General features: G+C 34.1%; 1 non-coding gene across 1 annotated transcript; it reads left to right on the top strand.

Annotated features, from left to right (window-relative positions):
* Window positions 1-578: 578 nt before the first annotated feature.
* LOC143651130 (U2 spliceosomal RNA) lies at window positions 579-769 on the top strand. The gene has a single exon (XR_013159867.1). It is a non-coding gene; the product is annotated as a U2 spliceosomal RNA (small nuclear RNA).
* Window positions 770-9,024: the final 8,255 nt, after the last annotated feature.

A 9,024-nucleotide genomic window follows, 5' to 3' on the forward strand; every position in this document is an offset into this window, starting at 1 on the left:
ATGGACTAGTGTAATTTTACAAAACACGCCTGAGGAAAGCAGTTGAAAACCTGATATTATAGGTCAATTTCCAACATGAGTATAAAATAGCCTTAAGAAAATATTAGCAAAACTAATCAAGTAATGCATCTTTATATTGTGACCAAGTTGGGTTTATCTAAAGAAAGTAATTTTACTATTTAATATAGGAACATGGACTAACATAATTGACCACATTATCAAATTAAAGAAAAAAAGTCATTTGAGCATCTCAATGTCTGCAGCAAAAGCATTAAATACTATTGAACATTCACTGAGCATCTCTTATGAACCAGCTATTGTGCTGAGACTTGGGATACAATAGTGGTTAAGGAAAACCAAAGTCTCTGTCCTTCTGGAGATTTCCTCCTAGTGAGTTAGACAATAACAAGATAAAAACAAATACTTTTATTAAATATTATGAAATGAAGACAAAGGTAGAATTAGAAAGGAGGACAGAAGTGTTGGGATTAGATCAAAAATTACAATTTTAGATGGGGTTTCTGAGAACGCATCCTGTAAAATGAACTTTCCAATAATTATTTAAAGACTGAAGGAGAATCACTTCTCAACCTTTTGGCTAAGATCAAGTGTAGTATCTGTTCTTATCAGTTTAATATCTGATACGACCTCTATGTGAGGACAGTATATTAAATGGATTCTTGGCACTGGGAGGTGGAAGAGGAGGTTGCTCCCTCTACTCCATGCATCGACCTGGTATTGCAGTACTTCCAGGAACGGTGCACCCCCCTTCCCGGGGAAACAATAAATGTACAAAAAACATCAAAAAAAAAAAAAAAGACTGAAGGAGGAGGGAGCAACTTATGTGGATATTTTGGAGAAAAGTTACAGAAGTACAAAAGTACTGAGATAGCAGCACATTTGGAGTCTTGGAGGAGTAAAACAGGACACAGCATGCCTGGAGTTGTGGGTGGGTTTGAAGTGGGAAATGAAGGCAAAGAGATAATAGGGGCCCTAATCATGTAGTGTCCTATAGGCTTTCACAAGGCTTTGACCATCTGTAAAGACTTTGTAAAGACTAGTCATTTAAAAATTATTCATTCAAGACTTAAAAATAAACGGACCAAAAAAAAAAAAGCACAGAAATTTCCTTTAGCTGATATAAGACACAAAGTTATCAAGATCATATATCATATTTGTGATATCAAGATGAAATGCTGAACTCATTTCCTTTAATATTAGGGACATGTCAAGGATACTCATGCTCACCACTTTTAGTTGACATTGCACTGGAGGTCCTAGCTGGCAGAGTAAGGAAGCTAAAGAAAACAAAGCGTAGTGAATAAAAGAAAACTGTACACTATCAGTAATGCTGACAATATGACTGCTATTAAAAATCACAAACAAATCTACTGATAAAATATTAGAGTTAATAAAAAAGTTTAGCAGGTATAATGGGTACCAAATCTGTATGCAAAATAAAAGCAATAAGTGACTAGAAAAGGTCATTTTCAAGAAACTATTTTCTATATATAGGCAGGGGAAAATGCAACTACATAAGAATAAACCTAAAGGTAACAAAGTAGTTTATATAAGGAAACTATTATGACACTTATTTGAGATATTATAAAAGATCTAAATACAGATAGACATCCATGTCTTAGTTAAGAAGTAGAACACAATAATCATGCCACTTCTCCCAAGAGCGATTCTAATCATATACCCAACAGGATCTTTGTGAAACTTTGCCAACTAGTTTTTATTAAGCGAAGTAAAAGGTGAAGAATATCCCTGAAGAAGCAGATTTCGCTTTGCAAACTAGTTCTTATTAAGAGGAATAAAGGGTAAAAAACATCCCTGAAGAAGCAGTTTTGCTTTACCATAACAAAATTTATTATAAAGCTATAGTAATCTTAACAGCTCGAGGCTATATTTGCAGGCAAATGAAACAGAACAGACAGACCAGAAATTATCACATGCATATATAAAAATTTAACTTAATTATGACATACTTAGCAGTGCAGATCAATGGAAAGGGATGGGATTTTCAATAAATGCTGCTGAGATCATTGTTTATTTGGGAAACAAAAATATCAAATTAAGTCCCTAGTTCACATCATTCAAAGAAACAATTCCAGATAAAAATTTGAATGAAAATGAAACTTCTATGAATACTATAGGACAATTTGTAATGTTAGGGCAGGTAAAAGTTTATTGAGTAACAAAAGATACAAATTCTAAAGGAAACATTGATGAAATCCAATCCATTGAAATTAATAATTTTTGATGAACACAAGACAGCATAGAGATGACAAAGTACAACCTAAGAACAGAGAAAAATTTTACATCATAGATAAGCAACAAAGCATTATGAACCTACCAATAAATCAATAAGAGAAAAGAAAACAACCAACTAAAATTGGGCAAAAGCCACAAGCAAGCATTTCATAAACGAGATCTATAAATGACCTTTGAATACATGAAAGCATGCTCAAGTTCATTAGCAGTCCCAGAAGTAAACATTGATATCTTAACAACACACCATTATATGATACCATGTGTTGGCAAGAATGGGAGGGAGTGGGGCCATATATTCACTGCACATGAAGTGAAAAATTGTACAAATATTTTGGCAGAGCATTTGCCGATATGTAGAAGAGATGAACAAGCACAATTCCACTCCTAGGCATACATGCTGGGGGAAATCCTGCACAAGTGCAGAAGATAATCATTAATTTACAAGGGAGCAGTGTTTGCAATAGAAAAAAAGTTAGCATTTCAAATACTGATCAGTTTTAGGATGGATGAATAATTGTGCTATATTCATACAGTTTAATAGTATACAGCAGTGAAGATTAATGAACTCCATCTATGAATTGGATTCGTCCCATTCCTAAAAACATAATGTTGGGAAGAATAATTCACAAAACCTCCTATGATATGACTCCATCATTAAAAAGTTCAAGACTAGGCTACTAATTATATATATTTATATTGATATATATATAGAGAGAGATTAGCACTACCTTTGGTAAAATATAAAGATTTTCAAGGAGACTGATTAACATAGAACTCAGAATAGTGGTTTCCCTTTGGAGGTGAACGAAGCAGAAATGATTGAGAAAGGATACCTAGGGATGCAGAGAGGAAGCTTCTAAAATACCAGCTCTGTTCATTTTTAATCTGGATGATGAGTTTCTGGTTATTCCTTAATTAATATTGTTTAAATTTGAATATATATTTTAAAACTCACCAAACAGAAGATATATTTAACAATAAAGTATTTTTAAATGAAAGTGAAAAATCATTTACATTTGTTATCCTTATAAAGATTTTGAGGTTTCTATATGATTTCAATGCACATCTTTACATAAAGTACTTTACAATTATGACTCATACAAGTCTCCCATTTTATCTGATCAATCTGCATATCACAATTTTTTAGTTTCCCCCAAAAGTCTGCATTGACTTATAGAACTGTACTTTTTGATTACCTATGAAACTCATTATCTGGCAGGGAAAAGTCAAATAAAAGGAATTTTATCATCCTATAAACATCCCCTGTTATGTCTACTTCAGCACAAAGAACCCAAGAATCCTGGGTTAGATGTTGTTCAGGAAATTTATAGATAGTATCTCAAGATTCATGATTTCATGAGGATCTGTGATTTTTTTCTTTTTTACAGATGAGAAATTGTCTCAGGCAGATTAAGTAATTAATGCACGTGGAAGGGAGAATTAGTTTAGACTGTGGTCTGCCAGACTCCAAAATCAAGCTCTTCCTATAATTCATTGCCAACTCCACCAGGGAACAGGGGTTGCCAGGTATCAGAGACACCAACTTCAGTGCTTTTGACTGAATTAGAGTTTAATAAAAATGTCCTGAATGAAAGAATAAATAAATGAGTTTCCTGAAAATATAGTCCATAGCTGAATATTTGATTTTATTTTTCTTCTAGCTCTATGATCTTCCATCCACCTTTAATTTTATCACCACATAGCTCTGGGCCATCAAAGTTCATATAGTAATTAGAAACCACACTTTATGATACCTGGGACATTTTAGACAATAAATTAAATAAATAATTTTACTATAATCAAGCTCTTTTACCTGTATACATATATATATATTTTTTCTTTATGATACTATAATGGACCCAAGAGAATAACATTGTAACAACACACTTTCCTAGTAGTGGTAGAGATTATTGATAAGCTCTGCTATGAAAATTTCATAGGTAGGATAAAGACTTCAAGTTATAAAAATTGCATGAGGTCTCTGTGTTACTAACTGTATAAATTTAAAATATTGTATATTATTTGTTTCTATAAGAGCTATGTTGTGCTGCATGGAAGAAACTTTCTATTTTTGTTAGCATAATGTTTCTTCAAACTCAGACTGTACTTAGTTCAAAAGTCTAGATATTATCTTTTCCTTTCCAAATAAGTAGCTATGCATGTTAAATAATTACTGTGGTCCAACAACTTCTTAATTTGTAAGCAAGATTAATTTGATAAGCAAGCATCTGTACTATTCCCCAAGTCCTTTATACACCAGCTTGAGAATGTTTTGCTAATAGAATCACAAGGCTTTTATTGCAGAATTAGGGAACTGGAGAAGAATATTTATTTGCATGTCCTGCAAGTAGCATTCTTTAACTTATAAATAATGAAATAAAGTTCTTAGAATTTGTGTGAAAATAATTTCTAGGTGATGAAAGAGAATTGACGCTGATAAAGAACCTGCTCCGGGGCTAGCTGATGATTTTCATGATTTTTATAATTAAATATGCACAGATTAAGGGTCTTCCACATTAAACAATGAAAAGAAACAAGACCTTCATCTTCTGGGTATTTTATATTTAATACTGATGAAATGATAAATCTGAACAATCTCATATCTTCTTTCTCCATCTCTTTCTTATATCTTTCTCTCACCTTTCTCTCCTTTAATCATTCACTCTTATTCTTTTCTTTCCATTCCTTCTCTTTCTTTCCATTCTAATATAAGAGGAAAAAAGCAACAAAAGCAGAACTCCCCCATTATTACAATAGGTAAAATAATATGTAGATTCTGAATAATAAAATAATGTTAATAAAAGTTTAGTCCTGAAAATAAACAGTCACCTTCACCTACCACATAATTCCTAATTTGCAAGTAGTATACTCTGGAAATACTAGAGAAAGTTTGACACAGAAGAAGACCCCTAGATTAAGTAGAACAGTTTTCTATTTCCGGCTCTGATAGTGCCCCATTCTGGTTGTATAATTTCAGGGGATGATCAGATTGCACCTACACAAAGTGCAGTGTTTATTAATAGAAACTCAAATAAGCCTGCTTGTGTCAAAGCAAGTTAAACATCACAAAGCTTCATATAGATAGAGGACATTATTAACTGAGGGAATGGGAATGCTTCTTTTCTACCTCCTAATATTTGGAATTACAATGCTGTAAAATTTCCTGGATTTTCTGTAATTGTATTTGGCTATTTGGAGAAAAGAAGCAATTTGAAAATGGAAGTGTTCCAAATTGGCCTTTTGACAGCAAGTTGATATATTCAATGTTGGGAAGATTCACATGAAAATATCACTTTACCTAAGGCAAACTAGAAGAATGTTTTTCATTATAGCAGTAATCCTGTTCAGTATTTGACTTGTCAGCTAGTTTTTCAGGAATATTTTAACTGGATTTTACATTAAATTCAAAAGTGTAATGCAGTGTACATAGATATTTATCTAAGCCATCAAATGAACCAAATTCTCAGAGTGATAGTAAATGTATATGGATATATTTTAAAAGACTGAACCTATTCTCATTCATTTTTACTGTCCTTACCTAATCCCTCTCATTTAATATGGTTTATTGATCTGTGGTTGCAGTTTTCACTCCCTGCTCTTCTCTAACTTGGACATGGTCAGAAGGGCAGCTCTTCATTGTGCAGTGGAGCTCCTGAGCCTGCAGTTATGGGCTCAAGGACACCAACATTTTCACTGCAGAAATTTTACTTGCTAATTGAAACTGATTTTTTAAAAAATAAAAATAAAAAAGTAAGAAAAGAGCTCTCAGAAAATACTATGAAGCTATTAAAGTCTTTATTAAGTATGTCAAAAGTATTTATAGAATATCACCAAGAAATTCTTTTGTGATTTTGGTTGTATTGGTCAGCATGTTAAAATCTCATATTCTGGCTTAGCTACACATGAACTGTTGTGGAGACTTTTGTTTGAGTTTTAGTTTTGTTACTTATTTCCATAAGACTTTAGGTGAAACCCATATACTCTCTGAACCTCATCTATAAAATTATCATAGCACTAAAGCACTGGAATGATGAAAAAGGTAAAATATTTCCATTATTATCTACCAACACATACATTGAGCTTTAATCAGATGGTTAATTGTACATTATTTATATTTATTTTATTCATATGAACAAGCTTTACTCCCTGGGAGCCATGAGAAACAGGATGCTTCATTTACACATATAATAACACTCATTTTTCTTTGCATCACCAGATTTTGAAGCCACATGTAGCCAATTAAGGATTTAGAGATTCTGTTGCTAGAGAATCCCAAAACTGATAAAAAAGAGACCTGTCATTGCTTAATACCTAAGGGAATCTTTCCCCTATGTCAAAGTAAAGGAAGTTGCTAAAATATAGCTACAAAAATGAGGAAATCTTTTCTGGTGCCTATTGCCTATTTCATGTATGGTAACAAAGAGCTATTGACCTAGAAATTCTCTTGGAGAGAAGATTGGCAGGGCAGAGAGTTTCTATTCTTTTTGTCTAGCAGGATTAGGTATATACTATGGCTCGTTGACAACTGTAGCTATTATGTTGTGATTCGTGGTTCAAATCTTGAGAAAAATCACATAAATTGTTAATGCCAGCCAATAGAAAAGCCTTTCTTGGTCAACTGAATGCTATATAGCCAATTTGTTGTGGCCAGGAGATAAACAGACACATTCAAGGATGCTCCCAGCTACAATAAGATGTAATTCTTAGAGAAGAGGATGTCAGAGATGCACAGCCCCCTTTCCACATTTATAGCTGAGGGACTCATTATTTCAGCTGCTCAGAGTGTTGGTTGCTGACAGCTCATACGTGTGTCTTCCCCAGGAATGAACCTCTTCAGAAAGGAGCTGCTGGCCCAAGGCTATACTCCCTGTTGGCTCTCTGCCCACATCCAGTGACTGACTGATGTAGGAGATTTAAAAGCCCTGCCAGCCTACTTGCTTGAATTTAGGACATCTCTGCCAAGCTATATTGGCTCTGGAGCTTAGCTTAGAATTCCTGATGCCTTTGTTCCAGTAGCATAGCAATTCAAGCACCTCCTTTGCCCAGTATACTTTCCTGTCACCTCATCGGAGCTGTGTTCCAGAGCATTCTCAGTAAACTTCCCACCCACAAAGTTCTATACCAGCATCTACTTGCTAGGAAATCTGATCTGAGTCATGGGGTATGTGTCCAGGTTCCCAAAGACCACTCTCAGGTGTGGTCATTCCTTTGAAGGACTTCACTGATTGTATCTGAATTTTCAAGGTTAGAAATGTAGTTCTTGGCCACGTAGTTATTTGCAAAGTAGAAGGAGCATGTACCACAAAAGAGAGAAAGACAGATGGCCAGTCCTTGTCTTGAAGGAGGAGATACGTCTCTAACTACTTAAGGTGTTCAAGTGGAAGAGGAAAACCAGCAGTACTCCATATCAGAGTTAACTAGCATTACATGTACTTTGCAATTTTCATCCCAGGAATTAAGCAATGTCTACATTTCAGCAGGAGTATTTTGTTGTTCTGGCACCAAATTCATTTGTGGATTACACTGTATAAGGGGAAAGAATAAGGAGACCTAACCGTCTCTAAAAGCAAACAATTATTATTCTCTAAATAATCAGCTCTCCCTTATATATTCCCAGCCAAAATATTGGGAGATATTTTTCTCAACATTTTTCCTCTAGAGGATTCCATGCTTTTAAATCTCATCTATATGCTGATGACATTAAAATTATCCTTTCAACCATAATTTCCAAGCTGGCATATCTTTCTGTTTCTTGTTTACTATAACGAGAACCTTCTGTTTTTCCATCTTATCTACCTTGCCGTTCATGACCAAAACTTTGGAAAAATCTTTCATTCATCCTTTTTAATTCATTAGACCTTTTGATTCTATATTCAAAATCCCCAGTCTCTTCATCTCTCTCCTTCATCTGTCCACACCCCAATACACCACTCCAATACAGGATATGTTACCCTCTTGATCTAGATCTTTGCAAGCCTTCCATTTTCTTCTACTCAAGCCAGCTTCCCCTTTCTTCATACAGAGAGATCTTTCCAAATAATATGATAAAATCCACATGAAAGGCCTTTGTGATTTATTTCCCTTCCACCTTTAGTAGACACAACTTTCCCACATGACCAGTGACCTAGCCATAAGGAAATATATCCATTTCCCACAAAGTGAACACTTTTTATATATTATTCCTTATGCTTGGGATTGCCATCTCTTTGCCCATTTCTTGGTATGGAGACTCCCCATCCACCCTTTAAAACTCAACTCAAGCATTGTCTCTCTCTGAATTGGCCCTGATCTTCAGAGTTGACTCCCTTTGGTTGCCTTAGCATCTTTTGCCTACTTCTATTAGAGAGCTATTTAAACAATATGATAATTTGCTTCTATTCCCCATTAAAATATGAAGTCTTTGAGATTAAGGATTTTTGCTGTTGTTTTTCATCTTCTCGTCTTTCTTATCTTGAAATCAACTAGAGCCCTGCAAAAGTGGGTGCTGAATCAATATTTGTAGAAAGTATAAATAAATATTACCACCTAAAAAGATGATTTTATCCAATCAGTATAAGAGCTTTTGAGGAGCATTGTATTCTGTTAAGTAATCCACTAGGAGCTTGGTAGTTACGCTCCTCTATCAACATCATCTTCTCTCTTAAACCCTTTAAAAACATGTCTGCAAAATAAAATACTTTTTTAACCTTTGCTATGATGAGATAAAATAATTTAGATGAAAACCATATTTAAAGGGAAAATTATTAA

The sequence above is a fragment of the Tamandua tetradactyla genome, chromosome 11 (assembly GCF_023851605.1).
Source record: "Tamandua tetradactyla isolate mTamTet1 chromosome 11, mTamTet1.pri, whole genome shotgun sequence".
NCBI classification, from domain to species: Eukaryota; Metazoa; Chordata; class Mammalia; order Pilosa; family Myrmecophagidae; genus Tamandua; species Tamandua tetradactyla.